At 35.5% G+C, this 15,618-nt stretch overlaps 1 long non-coding RNA gene across 1 annotated transcript in view; it reads left to right on the top strand.

Moving 5' to 3' along the window:
- LOC140330146 (uncharacterized) overlaps positions 1 to 6,792 on the top strand; it is a 114,270-nt gene extending 107,478 nt beyond the window's left edge. The window contains exon 3 of the long non-coding RNA XR_011920646.1: positions 6,683 to 6,792. This is a non-coding gene — a long non-coding RNA (uncharacterized lncRNA). The remainder of the gene's footprint in view (positions 1 to 6,682) is intronic.
- The last annotated feature ends 8,826 nt before the right edge of the window (positions 6,793 to 15,618 follow it).

Below are 15,618 nucleotides of genomic sequence, written 5' to 3'. Positions count from 1 at the left end.
GCATTGGGTCAGATTTATTTAAAGTTCTCCAAGTCTGGAGAAGATAGCAAATCTGGATCACCCATCATTTGCTATTATTTAGCAAATGTTTTCAGTCCTGGACCAGATCCATTTCAGGTTTGCTGGATCACTCACAATAGTCTATCTTCTCCAGCACTGGAATACATCAGGACTATTGTGTCCAAAGCTGTACATCATTCTCCACCAATTGCTGTACCAGCTACCATTTTCTCTGGGGTTACTTAAATGCTCATATACCTCCTCTTCAGCCAATGGGCCTGATTTATTAAAGCTCTACAAAATTATACCATAGATGGTGGTGCCCAACAGCAATCTCAGGCCTTATTGATGTCTCCACAAGGAAGGTGGAGGTAGTTACAAGTAAACAGTAGACATTGCATGATAAAAGATAAAAGATTTTACAAGCAGGACTATAGTCTTTCCACTTTAAGTACCACTAGCTGCTCCAGATGCCAGCAGGAAAGTTTGTTCTTTAATCAAAAGTATGTAATTTATTCCAAAATACTAATAGAAGCAAGGACTCAACATAAATATATACAAAATGCAACAATCCCTGGCCCCATTCTATATCCCTCATGTATAATTTTCTTGAGAATGTAGTTTAGGATTAAGAAGGATTAGGGTATTAAGAGTTAGTATAATAAAAATTGCAAGTAGTTTTTTATAGTCAGCCTCCTGTCTAATATGAAAGCATTCCATATGAAAGCTTTCATATTTAGCATGTGCCTTTGGCGTGAATGAGCAGGGCTGTACCTCATACTGCTTGCAGTTACATATTCAAATCTTCAAGCAAGGATTGCTGCTCTCTGTAATTGATGCCCTAAATTTTTGGGCAGGATCTTTTACTTTTCAGTGTTGAGTATCCATATTGATATTGTATACTTTTAGAAAGCAAGGTTTTGCAAACAACAGATTACCTCTCACTCCTGATGAAATGTGCAGCACGAAACGTGTAGGCCTGATATGCATACCTAACAGCACTAGATCCATATGGGATAGTTGTGAGCAAGTTATGATTTAAATTAGATGTGGTATGTGCACTGGGAGGTATTATGGTTTTAATGGAGGAAAATATATTGAAAGTAAAAAATCACATCCTGACAAAATTCCCAACATCTCTTGTATAACCAAAAATGATCAAGAAGGACCCCCCCCCACCCCACTCACCTTTTGATATATAAACCCAACCAACAGGGACCCAGTGCCCTGTATAAAACAATATGTCAGGTTTTCTGGACAGGATACTCTCCTCCCCCTGTATCACTGTCTGTATCCGTCTGTCATTTCCAACCCCCTATTTAATGTACAGCTCTGCGTAATAGGTTGGCGCTATATAAATAATGTTTGTTATTAATAAAATTATTAATAATAATATTCTGTAGCTTTCAATAGCCTACTGTAAATTACTCCATTTGGAAATTGATTGCCATGATGTCCATGAAGGTTCTCATTTATCCAGGTCATTGTATATCTAGTAATAAATTGTCACATGGTAAAGTTGTTCACCACCTTTTCAAGCTGCTTCCTCAGTTCTACCAGTGTAGAAAATACCCCAGCATTTCTATCCACACAGCACAAACACCCTAATCCAAAAACCATAGAATGTGACACTGCAGATAAAACATATTCAACCTTACAATAACATCCCCAGCTGAATATGAAATTTATTTAAAACAAGAGCTTTCTATATTGAATAAATCCAGTGACTGTACCTTTATATTTTAAAGTCTGTTAGGAATCTCTGTGATCAATTACTCACATTTGATAAATTGTTTAAACTACTTTTCTAACTATTGTTGTGCAAATAAACATATCTAAACAGAAAACAATACTCTTGTGATCTTGTATATCTGATACTTTGTAAATTATACCCAGAAACAATAACTTGCTCAATGCCAAGACAAATGGTTGAACTTCACAAAGCCATGTTACTTTTTATAGGAGAGGCAGAGCTGAACTCTCAGAAAAAAGGACCACAAAGGGCATTGAATAAGCATAACAGGCAATGTTTTCTGCAGTGACAATATCAGTCCATTGCACTTAGCTAAACAGAGTTCTTTGAAGTACCTTGATCCTGTAACTTCATTTATCATGATTGTTTGGTCTAACACCAAAATGCAAGAGTATCCAGCTACAGGGGTGGAAGCATTTAGGTCTAAGATCATGGTTAAACTCCTGAAAATGGTGCAGTGCTGCCGTATGAAATGATCCTACCACCTCTTCACAAAAAATATTTTGGCCAGTTGCTTCCAACAGGAAGCAAAGAAGGTGCTGGACTACGAAGCTCAGCAATCATGTGAATGAAGAGCTAGCAAATAAAACTGCCCGAGGAAAGATGGATCACATATACATACCAAACCTCCCAAACATTTGGTCCATATTTGACATTCATGCTTCATACTCTACCAGAGAACATGATGTAGTCAGTGTATTTTTTTATTATTTACTTGTATTTATATAGCACAAACATATTACGGAGGTCTTTACAAAGTCCATGGTCATGTCACTAGCTGTCCCTCAATGGGGCTCCTAATCAGTACTAAGGTCATTTTTGTTTTTGAGACAAGACCAAATGACCTCTCTGCATGTTTTGGGGATGTGTGAGGAAACTTACGCAAACACGGGGAGAAAATACAAGCTCCTTGCAGATAGTGTTTTGATTCGAGCCGGGGACCCCATTGCTGCAAAGGCAAGAGTGCTAGCCACTGAGCCAACCATGCTGCCCCATATACAACCCCTGCAAACATAAACATAAAAAAGTCTCACTCTATCTAGGGATTTCTAGAGGCATATATGGGTCTGTATCTAGGACAAGAAGAAAAGCACTATATCACAATCCAAACATGGCAGCATGGTTGGCTCAATGGCTAGCACTCTTGCCTTTAAGTACTAGGGCCCTAGGTTAGAATCCCATATTTGACTATACCAGACCTCAGCTGGCATCAGAAAACTGCTATCCCTGTTTTCCATTCTGTTACAGTACTGTTGGCAAACTCTGCAAAACAGATTTGGTTTGGCAAGAGTCTAATAAATAAAAAATGTTTACATATTATTTTAAGCTCAAACGGTGGCTATCGGTTTTAGCTAACGTAAGCCTGTTCTCTCCCTTTTATACTAATCCTTTGACCGTCATTTATGTATTTACACATCATATGACAGTAAAAAGAGACCGCATTGTGTTTATCTTAAGTGTCATAACCTATCATACTGGATTTTAATTACAGTGCTCCAGGTCTGCCTATAGGTTAGCACTTTTACTGTATAATGTGTTTGAACCTAGCAAAGGGCATCATTATGACACCAGTATTTGGGTTTTAGATAGTGGCAATTTGTATAATTATTGCTTTATTTGGTATGTCTGTGTTTCAGTTTGCAGACCTAATGTCTGTCTTGATTTATAACTTTTCCATTAGAGAATTTATGGAGAAAAATCTATTCTCCCTTGATGATTCTGGAACTCATTTGTTTGTGATGATTAAACATATATCCTCCTGCTTCTTATACATTAAAGTTGGATGTAAAAAATATTTGTTAAAGTGTTTGTCATAGCTGAAAATCAGATTCAAACTTGCTTTAGAAGTTGGTTGATGAAATAGTTAATATATAGTTATAGAGGAATGATATATAGTTATATAGTTCATATGTAAGGGAGCACAAAGAACACTCCTCTTGACCTCATATGGATTCTGCAAAGCAGTGTTTCCAAACCTTTATAACATGGGGGAACCCATGAATTGACTTTCAAGTCTTCAGGGGACCCCTGCTATAATTACTATATCCACAGCTCACAGTACATTAGTGTGGTGGTCAGTGGGAAGAATGCCTCTTACATTGCTGGGCAGTGGAAAGAATGTCACCTCTGCAGATAGGGCAAAAGCTCATTGGTGTCAATGGTAACTGACCTGAGAGGTACAAATTGCTCATCGCTCAATAACCCCTAATGACACTGCTGTATAGGGTAAGGTGATTACACAGAACTTTAGAATATTCTTATCTTATTTATTATTTATATATGTATGAAATGTATGCCATGGTGCAAGAAGGAAATGCCCTAGCTCAGGGATTTGAACATTGATAAATACTATATTACCCAAGAACCAAAGACAAATACGTAATCTGTATAAAACAATACTCAATATTCTTTGGATGATAGCTTATTGGACTACATATAACATTGAACAACTAATAAAATTCCTATATTCCCGCCATTTTAGATTGGATACCATGCTTGAGTCCAAATCCTTTAGAACCTTGGACTCCAGAATGCACTACTTCCCCTTCCATGAGCTGTGAACTATAAAAAAAACATAGGTTGCAGGTACAGCTTTTTTGCTCCCCTATCCGGATGAAACACCCAAGGTGGTGACCATTTCTATTCTTTTGCTCTTTCTTTGGCCTGGTCCTGTCTGTACTTACCAGACAAACGTTACTCATAGCCAAAGGTGAATATTCCATTGCACTGTGATGAATTACACTGATACTGTGATATCACTAAAAAAGACAGCCACCAAATGACTGTTATCATCATGATGGCTTCTATTGATTTTATTAGACATAACTGAAAGAAGTCCAACAGCTGTTCCCTACTGAAGAAACAGATAAAAATCAAAAGGTATACAAACATCATGGTCACCATATATTGAAAATACAATAAACTCAAATCAAAATTGAAATCAAAGTTGGCAGATATCCACATTGAATAAATTGGCATGACTGTGGTCTAATCTTGCATGCAATCTTAGCTGCAAAACATGTAACCTCTGTAAGCTTTATGGGGTCAGGGGCCCAAACACTACTTCTACTTCCTCTTATCTAAAGGTTGTGTGATCATTTACCATTTACATATATATAAAGCTGGTTTATTATTTGCTGTATGAGTATGTAGTAGATTAGGTACAGACATTTAGTTTATGTACAGCGTGACATATGTGAATACTTTCAATAATTTCTGGGAACACACATACATTTATTTTGGAAATTATTATATTTTGTGTTTGTTCATTAGGATCTTGTACAAAGGTCATGTCATTCTGAGTACAGATAGACTATTATTCTGGGATATGGCCTAAATAAAAAAATAATTACAGCTGATAAATATGACAATTGTTGATGGAGTGATAAAGTCGTTAGCTTCTTCAGTCACAAGACGATAAGAAAATCATTTTTAAACTTTTGTAATAGATGCTTTAACCTTTTACATTTTGGCACTCTTAAAATTGCTCAGCATATGTGTTACAAAATATCCTTCAATTCTCCATCTGGATGCAATTATAAATACTTTTGCCAAACAGATTTTATCAAGTGATAACATATGGAAAGGCTCGGTTCATCCATCACTAATAAACAGATTGCCAATTGTTGACTTGTGACACCATCATAGCACAGTCCAAGCTAATGACACCAGGTTGTCTTCTAACCCTTCGCCTTCAGCCAGGGCTTCGTACCCTTCCCTGTTGTTGAATACGTCGTGAATGCCGGCCACCCATAGAATAATGAACAGATGATAGAGTTGGATATCCCGGGTTAATGTCCAGCTATATATTCACAAGCTAGTTGTTTTTTGTCCATGCTCAACGGTTCAGCGCTGATTATAAGAAACAATTACTTTTATTGCCAACAGTTCTATGAATAAAGTGAAAAACTGCTCACTTAGCTGGAAAACCTCTTAACAGAAGGCACAGCAGCCGGTCAGATTGAAAGTATTTTGGGGGGTTTCATAAGGGTAACAATGTCAGGCTAAATGATCTCTGAAGTGACTCCTTCAAACACAATTAAAGCAGTAGGATGTAGTCACTTATTTGCATTCATGGATGTCCATCTTTCCTTGACTCAACAATGCTTTTAAACCTGCTCATAGACTCGATCCTTTCAATAAAAACCCAGTGAGAAGCAAATCATTCAATTGATGCTCCTCATCACAAAAGGTTTCCCCCCAAAAAAAAGTGTTACGGCCTAGGAAGAGGCTTTTGCATTGTAACCATCTGGTGCACCACACTGGCATTGAATGGAACAATGGGATCCTATATAACTTTGTCAGGCAAAAATAATAGGGTTAAGGCTGGGATTTGTATTTGCCACAACAGCATCACCCCATCATTTCATTGCACATCTGCACATCCCATTGACTGACACAGCACTAAGGGTTAGTGACCAGACTTAATTAAGCCTACATAATGCTTTTTCAATGGGTGCAACATTTCGTGTAGTCTGTGGAAATGAAAGGCCCGCAAATTAGACTTTTCATAAGAAGCTGAGATGGATGGCAATCTCATGCCAACAAGGTCCACTTCCAAAATTGGAAAAGCGTGAAAGAATTAGTCAGATCAACAGCTGGGTATATTCTATGTAAGGTCTGCTTTTCGGCAGGCATGCTTCTGGAGGCCATTGTGGTCTGTTGTGGCTTAATCCTTCTTTTCACAAAGTATTACAATTGATTCAAGTTGATCTCTATAGAACAGTCAATAGAGGGTCATTAAAACCCCTTTAAGAAGCTGGAGAATAGGCCACATGGTACTTATAACGTGTGGTAAAGAAAAAGAGAAAATGACTGAAAAATGGTATTGTGTTTTCTAATAGTAAAAGATAAAAGTCATCTAAATTTAATAGAATAATAATGAAATACAAACACTCTGCCTTTTATTTTCCTGTTTTCCTCTTTCAGTCGTAAATTGAAGGATAATACAGAAGCTGATCTCAAATCCTGTTTCGTCATGCTTGAAAGTGAGGAACGTTTTATCTGATGGATAATCAAATCTCTGTGAAGGCATAAATAGTGCGATATAGTATGTATGATAATAATAAAACAGAGCAAAGGCTTCAGACAGACTTATTGAAGTGTGCTGGTCCATTATTTCAAAGTTATAGTTTTAAAATGTATGTTATTAAAATATTTATTTTACTTTTATAGTTTAATAATAATTTGGCTTTTATAATTGAGTTAAGCCTATCATATTTTTAAAAAGAGCTGAAATCCTTCAAGTAGCTTAGTGATCTATTTGTATTATTAACTGATTATAGAAATCTCTTCTAGACAGGGTCCTCTCCTCCTGTGTCACTGTCTGTATTAGTCTGTCGTTTACAACCCCTATTTAATGTACAGCGCTGCGTAATATGTTGGCACTATATAGATATTGTTTATTATTATATATAATAATAATATTTAGAGTGTGTTAATTTTATATTTAAAACAAATATAAAAATATAATATAATAATATATAAACCCCATTTAGGCGAATATATAAATATAATAATTTTAACTATAAAATATAAAACCTAAAAAACAATATCCTTATTAAACCACAATGCAGTATGAATATTAATATAATAATATATTATTATCTATTAGCAAAATTGCTAAGCATATTTTAATTTGGAAGTAATTTCCAAAATAAAAATTTTTTTGTTTTTTTATGTAGCAGTGAATTACATATATACTTTAACCTATTAGATGCAAAACAAGATTATAGTGCTGTTAATCAAGCCAAGATACCAATACACAAAATCACAAATATTTTTTTAAATTTTTGCTGTCATTACTGAATAATCAGTAAAATTTGAAGTTGTCACATCTTTCATTTTAGTCTTCCTCAAGGCTGGAGAGGATACACTTTAATCAATTAGGAGTGATCCAACTAACCTGGAATGGAGTTCCTAAAAGTCATTTGCTATTTGTTAGCAAATGTTTTCAGTGTATCCTCCCCAGCCTTGGAGAGCTTTAATAAATCAGGCCCAATGACAGCAATCTGGACAGAATGTTAGTTACACAAATGATCCACAAATATTAAAATGTAATTGTTGGTTTTAGTGACTTGACTTACTGTACTGCTTTATTAATAAACCTATTATGTGACAATGGTTTCAACAAATAGAAAGTGAGGAAATTTTGCAACAAGGACAGAACTTCAAGCCTTTCTCTATCTAAATAAAACAGAAAAAAAGTTATTTCTGTCTGCATTGCAGATTATCTTTGTCTAAGGAGAATGTCAGTAGAAGAAGTATGGGGAAATCTCTTTAACTGTACCCTGAATTGCAATGAAAATCTATTTCTGTTCTATCTAAGAAAAATAAAAAAAAATGGCTGGACAGGCTATTTAATTTTTATTGGTTTAGCACACAATTATAGCCCACTGCACTAATCAGACTTCATTTTTATTGGTTTGACTTCAGTAAACTGATAAGTAAAATGTTGATTATTGTTGTTACATTGTTAACATAAACACAAAACTGCAGGATGGGAATATGAAGATATTTTTGAAACAGCTGTGATTGCACACCTTATTTTTCTAAAATCTAACAAAACTAAATTGTTATCTTTTGTACCACACTTGCATATGGCTTTGATTCATTTAATATTTTTTAGTGATATAAAGAATTAAAATCAAAAGCTTTAAAACTGTTTTAAAGCTAAAGGTGCATAGGGTTGATATTTTAAGTGCCGTGAGAGACAGAGTTCCTTTCTTATCAGGAGCTTTCCAAGAGCCAAGCGCGGGTCATTTCACACTCAAACTGCGTGCCTTATTTGTTAATCTAAATGCTGACAAATTGCAGTATTTTAACAACATATCTGCAGTGATGGCCACCATTGGCCTGGTCTGTCCTCTGCTAGTGAGCTGATAATGAGACCTCATATAAAGCCTTCATTCACAGCTTTACAAAAACACTTGACAGTGATAAATTCCAAGCAGAGGCGCCCAACACAATATAAATGGCCTTGTTCTTAATCATTGCTTTGTCAGTATTACTATTCCCCTAATCACTGCTTTGTTTCTCTGGATTGTTCACATCATTATCTGGATCAATGTTCACTCCAATAAATGGGCAATGTCACTTTTTTGGGAAAAATGTTCTTATATGTGATATATATATATATATATACATATATATATATATATATATTTATATATATATTTAGGGTTGTACCACTCACATGATTCGGTACAGCAGAAGAAAGTCATACAGGTTTCCATTCTATTTTGAAGGATTTGCGCTCTCCATTATCAAGCCATGTGCCATGTTGCTGTGTTCTGGAAAATCTATGATTTGTTGTTGGCCATACAGGCAAGAATTTGGTGATTGTCACTTCTATTTTTGGAATATATATATGTATATATTCCAAAAATGTCAGAACAGCTAGGTAGGAAGTGAAAGTTATATAAAAAGTTAATTCTTCCCAAATCAACACTGTGCTTGCTTTCACAGTCTTAGATTGATTGGTCATTCGCGGGTATAATACTTATTCTTAATAAAAACACACTGGAAATTGATTTACAAAAGAAGAGGCTGTTCACTGATTAGTGAAGGAAGGATTCCGTTAGATTAATGAATATGGGGAAAATAACCTTTGCAAAAAATACCTAATCACATGCAATGAAATGTAAAATATGTATAACTGCAAAAATGTATATATATATATATATATATATATACACTCTCACACACACATATATATGTATGATTTTTGCTTGCACAAGATTGGTCTGTTGAACGCAGTAGAACTGTTATCATGATGATAATGATATGAATGATAATTACCCTTGCTAAGTAAACAGCCAAAACTCTATTAGTAGATCAACCCCGCTGATACCTAATGCTTACCATGCTTCTAGGAATCAGCAAGCTTGAGTAGCCTAAAGTAAAAATAGACAAAATGATCTTTATTTCAGTTTCAGTCATCATTGTTTACTATAGAGTTCCATAAATGATGTGAAACATATCTCAGGCTATTCATCACTTCCAAATTTTCTTTGAAGCCATATGATACCAAACTGAAACATATACTGGCAGTGTACAGGTGTTGGTTTTCATACCCCATTTAACCAAAGCTATTATAAAGATATGCAATACTAACAGCATAAGTAACTTAATTCTCATATACAGCAACATTGATTTTGGTCACCAAATTGTAAACTGTCACAGCATTTTAACACAAGATAAATCCAAAGGCAAAAACATAGCAGCAAAATATTTAAACATTAATTTAGCAATAAAAAAATACAAAACAGACCCACAACCAAAAAATTTTTAAACCCAGTAATATCCTGAGACAGCCTAAACATATATACTTATATATTCTGTATATATACTATACATAGTCAAGTCAATGGTAAATACCATCAAGCCATTGAGGTATGGACTATACAGAAATAAATGGAAGGCACAGATACAAACACAAAAGTAGAACCCGAGAAAAACATACACAATATACAAAATGCAGATTTATGCATAAGAAGAAAATGTGGGGATGCACTAATGAATATGAAAATAATAAGGTAATCTATAGCCAAGGATATTACTATGCATATAGTACCTAAATAATATAGTAATACTAATATTAATACAAAACTAGAAGCCTATACCAGGGAGGCTATATAACCATATAGTGATCTGGCTCCATACCACAACATCAGGAACTCTCATAGCCTTCAATGTAACATTTGATCAACACTGGCAAACCAATGTGTAGGCATTCTTCATGATTTTATAAACTTTGTATACCTGATATGCATGCAGAGATATCATACAAAATATACAAGTAATTTAAGAATCAACAGATACAGTGGCAGTCGTAGCCAGTAATAGAGCTCTGTGAAAAACTGACTTGGCCAACTAACCTGGGGCCCCTGTTGGCTTAGGAGGGTCCAGGGCCCTTGTGCCTCTGGATAGATAGATAAATAGATAGATGGATAAATAGATAGATAGATAGATAGATAGATAGATAGATAGATAGATAGATAGATAGATAGATAAATAGAAATAGGATCAGGTTCTCTTTTCTGGCGATTGGTCTTCTAAAAGTGGAGGATAGAGGTTCCTGTAATAAGGTCAAGGTCATACGCATAATTCACTTAAATGGGGTAACTTTTCACCACTAGTTTGAGCCACAGTCATGAGTTCAAATGTAGAGGGGGAAATTAACGACACTCTTCTGGAATGTAAGTAGTTTGCAGCTTTATGCTTTCAAATTCTAGTTTTGAATAAAATAAGTATTACTATTTGTAGTCTATTGTGAATATTTTCCATCTCTTACTATACCAGGAAAATAATAGGGATTTTGAAGATTGTAGTTCACTGTTGTTCCAGTGACGACTGTAAATTTTTGAATGTACCATAACTTTTTGTCCGATGAGAATAGTCACCAAGATAAGTAGAGAACACATATCTCCTAATGCACAAACAGAAATAAAATCCAGATATAGGTTTCTCTCTCTCCATAACTTTAAAAATAAAATAAAGTTTTGTCTTCAGATATGCTTTTATAGCTCAATGTATTATAATATTGTTATAGTGTTATGCTGTAGCAAGTTGATGAAAGTGTAAAAATATATCAAGCAAACTGTAATTGAATTAGTAAGTTTAACATTTGTGAAACCTCCACATCTGGTTGTAATAGATTTGTTCTCCTCCGTCATATAAGGAAACACTGTCTTATGGTAAAGGTAGTATAACGGGTGAACTCCTCTGAGTATGATCAGATCATTCCTCTGCCAATACAGAGTGTAATCAGTCACTATTTCTCAGCATTGCATCAGCTGAAGTGTAGGGCAGGTTCTGTGAAGAAGTAATTTCAGCAAGAAATCAGGAAATCCCCTTTTCTCATGCTTACTAAAACTAACATTCAATAAATCTCTTTATTTAGCTACAGAGTGCAGATAAAAGGCCAGGCTGTGGAAATTTCTACTTTCTAAAGTAAAATATTGAGCGTATCAATCCAAACTCATTTGTATAATGCAGTTCCATCTCCGAAGGAGTCTTTGGGCAAGGCAAAGCAATGAGTCAAAATCTGGACTATTAAATTCTAAAGTTTGGTGTTGTTTCATTAAACAGTAGATTTACGTCAAGTGCAACCATAAAAAAAAACTGTTCATTTCTCATTTTATGATAGGTAAATACAAATATTCTCCTTGGCATTTTGGCATTGCTGGGCATTCGAGAACCAGAGGTTTATACCAAGATCAATCTGGCAATTGTCAGGAAAAACTAAGATTATGAAACCAGAAGCAGAAATTTAGAACTAAACAAAATCCTGGTGTTTGATACTTACAGTTTTGATTTTGTGAAATGTCAAAATTTTAGCTTTGGATGCAAGATGACGACATTCTTACATGGAAATATTGAGTTCGGAAGTCACGGTTTGAAGGTTATAGTTTTCAAGTTGAAAAATTAGGATTGAAACTTTTCTCCTTGTGTGGCCCTGTCTCTCCCTTCTATTCAACTGTCACAAAATGTTTTCATGCCTTCCTGTTTTTCGGGGAGCAGGTTAGATAATATCTAGGTCAGCCCATGAAGCTTGATATATTAGTTTATTTTATATAAAAATGGGTCCAAATAATGGTCCACTTTTGGTCCCATTGACACCTTACCCAGTGCACTAAAATTAAATTGATGGTAACCTTCTTTAATACATGAAAAAATAATTGTGTACACTTTTTCACAGGACCACACGATGCACAAGTCACTGTGCTAGGGTGCAGCACACATGAGTTTTGGAGGTAAGTTGGGGTGCTATTTAAAACGTAAGGATAGTAAGGCTAAGGAGTAAAAGCAGCTAGATAATGTTGGACGTCCATGCAAAAGATGACCTATATGACTATATGACAACTTCTGATGCACTTCTGAAGCTCACAGTGAGCAGTAGAATCAGAGTAAGCAACTTCGGTACCCAAGCAGAGCCTAAACATCTATGTACGACTATTGGTAAGGCTGGAGTTCAGTTTTATTTAATAATGGGTAAATCTTGGGTACTATTAGAAGTTGTCTGGGTTGAATAATATTCAGGGGAATTATGTTATCTTAAAAAGTCAGAAAACAGATTTCAAAGGCCTAATTGAACAGTACTGGTCTATAAAATCTGCAGATCTTGCAGATAGTGCATTTTATTTTTGTTGCACTTTTATGATGTGCTGACATGTCCTGCTATTCCTAACCAAGGCCTTTATAACATGCATCAGTGGATACACAGATTGTAAGCTCTATTGGGCAGGGTCCTCCCCTCCTCCTGTGCCATTGTTTCTACTTGTCTATTATGCAGGTTTGTCATCAGCAACGCCAATAATAAAGGTTGTAAATAATAATAATAATAGGAACCTTTTTTGACCATTGCATATATGTAAACTTGCACCATTAAAAACAATACTCTTCATGTGAATCAGGTGGACTAACATGTCCATGTTATCTTTACCAAAAAATTATGCAGGCAAAAATGACTTTTAGAGGATATTTTATTACATATTATTACTGCATATTATTATTACATGATGCTAAAGTTTATGTGTAATTTTAGTTACTAGATTTAGATCTACACCTTTTTAATTTGGTACAATAAATTGAGCCATATTCGTTGCAGTGCACCAAGATGCACAGTAATGTAGTACAGCGCATTGCACTGGACAAAAAAAGCTGCATGTTCCTTTTCAATCCATTCCTGTGCATTTCAGCATAATTAAATGAATGGGCTGCCACAATGCAATCCATGACCCAAAGCAAATGAATGTGGTAGTTTTAACACGTACACATGAACAGCAAACATAAACAGAAAAGTGTGAATGGCTCTGAAAAGTTTACGTAAAGCCAAAACTTTTTTTTGTTTTTGTTACAATTTTTGTACCCAATAAGCAGACACAAAATACAAACAAATTTAAAATAAATACATTTTACATATACTTCAAGGCATGTGGCAGAATACTTTTAAGCAAACCTAGAACAAATTATGTTTTGGTTTAAACTTGCCAGAAAAGAGTTAAACATTCCAAATATAAAATTTACATTAGAAAAACATTTTTTGATTTTTGTTTCTAAAGTGATTACTGTGTTTAAGTGAGCTTGGGCTGCAGTATATCTGATCCTCTATTAAGCAGTGTTTACCACCAAATTAAATCTATCTAGATCTCATGCAGGTACTAAGCATGGAGAAAAAGCGTTGAACTGCCAGGACAAGGTGATACTGCTGTGTGCAATACCACACCGGTGAGGCTGATGGAATGTATGCAGGTGGATTGAGTTTCCTTCTACTCACCAGTGAAATATAATTACCCGTGAGCTCAGTTCCACAGAAACTTTTCAAGCGCGTCCCATTGTCGTGAAAGTAGATCATAGGCTGAAAGAACCTCCAGGCTTCTGTCTGTGTGTATGTAAGAATACATTTATTAACACCAGAGCGTATAAAAGTCATAATTGTACTCAAATGAGTTTACATTATGTTTTAATTAGATATAAGCCTTGTTTTAGAGAAAACAATTTATCAATGGGAATGTGTAACTAAAAGAATCACCACCCTTAAAGTATTAAAATAGTTCAGTGTTAAAGAACCCTTGGTACTGGACCTCACGTTATAAAAAAGTTTCAGGGGCACAGGGTCATAAGGACTTTGTTTCCCCACTTTTAAAAACTAATCTCATTTTGTGATCCTTAACATTAGTGGAATCTTACTATTTACTGCTTTAAATCTTCCAGGGGCTGCTGATATCACATCTAAGATGGTGGCACCTGGCAGCAGTCTCCAGCCAGGGACAGATGACATCATACCCAAGATGGAAGCACCCAGTACTACTCTCATGCCCAAGAGTGATGATCTCACACACAATATAGGTGGCATGGTGGCTCAGTGGTTAGCACTCTGGTCTTTGCAGTGCTACGTCCCAGGTTCAAATCTTGGCCAGGACCCTATCTGCATGGAGTTTCCCCCAAAATTGACCTTTGACCCCTTTGAGGGACAGCTAGTGATGTGCCGGCACTAAAATAAATATAATACTAGATTATAATAATGATGGCAACCCAGCACCAGTAGGCCTGGGGCTGATGATGTTACATTTAAGATGATTGTGCCCACAAGTTCTTTTGGACCTGGAGGATACTGATATCATATCCAAGATGGCAAAACATGGCAGCAGTCAAAGGTGGGGGGCTAAAGATGTCACACTCAAGCTGGCATCAACTCAGCATCAATTTTAGCCCCGTAACTGACAATGTCATATCCAAGTGGGGGTTGCTGATATCACACCCACTCTGGAAGGAACCCAGCACCAGTTTAAATCTGGGGATGACAGTGCTATATTCAAGATGATGGTGGAACACTGCAACAGTCTCAGGCCTGTTGTGATAATTTCATCAGAAATTAGTAGATTAATGCTTGCATGACAAAAAGGTAATTCACCCTGGACATGGTCACTGTAACAGAGAATTTTAATAAATTGGTTGAAAGTCATGAGGGCACAGTTGGGAAGAAGGGAGTAGAACATAGTCATAAATGTACCCAAAAGAAACAGGACTGTCCTCCGCATGGCTGGACCGTGAGTGGAGGGGGTTTGATTAAAGTGTACCTAAACTCAGAATTTTCACTTTACATAAAAGAGTAGACAACCCTTTTATGTAAAGTAAAAATTCTGTTTGTTTGTTTGTTTGTTTTTTTAAAGTGCAACACCCTTTTTTTAAAACCGATCTCACTCCTCAGGCAGTAATTGTTTTTAAAGCTTATCTCGTTCACCTGTCGAAGTTGTGATGTCAAATTTCAGGGAGAAAAGAACTTATTTAAATTTTGTTTTAAAACATCATTACAAATGATTCAGATGGCTTTCAAAGAAAGACTCGGATGATTGTTTTCT

Source organism: Pyxicephalus adspersus, chromosome 4, assembly GCF_032062135.1.
Source record: "Pyxicephalus adspersus chromosome 4, UCB_Pads_2.0, whole genome shotgun sequence".
Taxonomy (NCBI): domain Eukaryota; kingdom Metazoa; phylum Chordata; class Amphibia; order Anura; family Pyxicephalidae; genus Pyxicephalus; species Pyxicephalus adspersus.
Note: the sequence above shows the minus strand (reverse complement) of the source record. Positions and strands in the feature narration are given on the sequence as shown.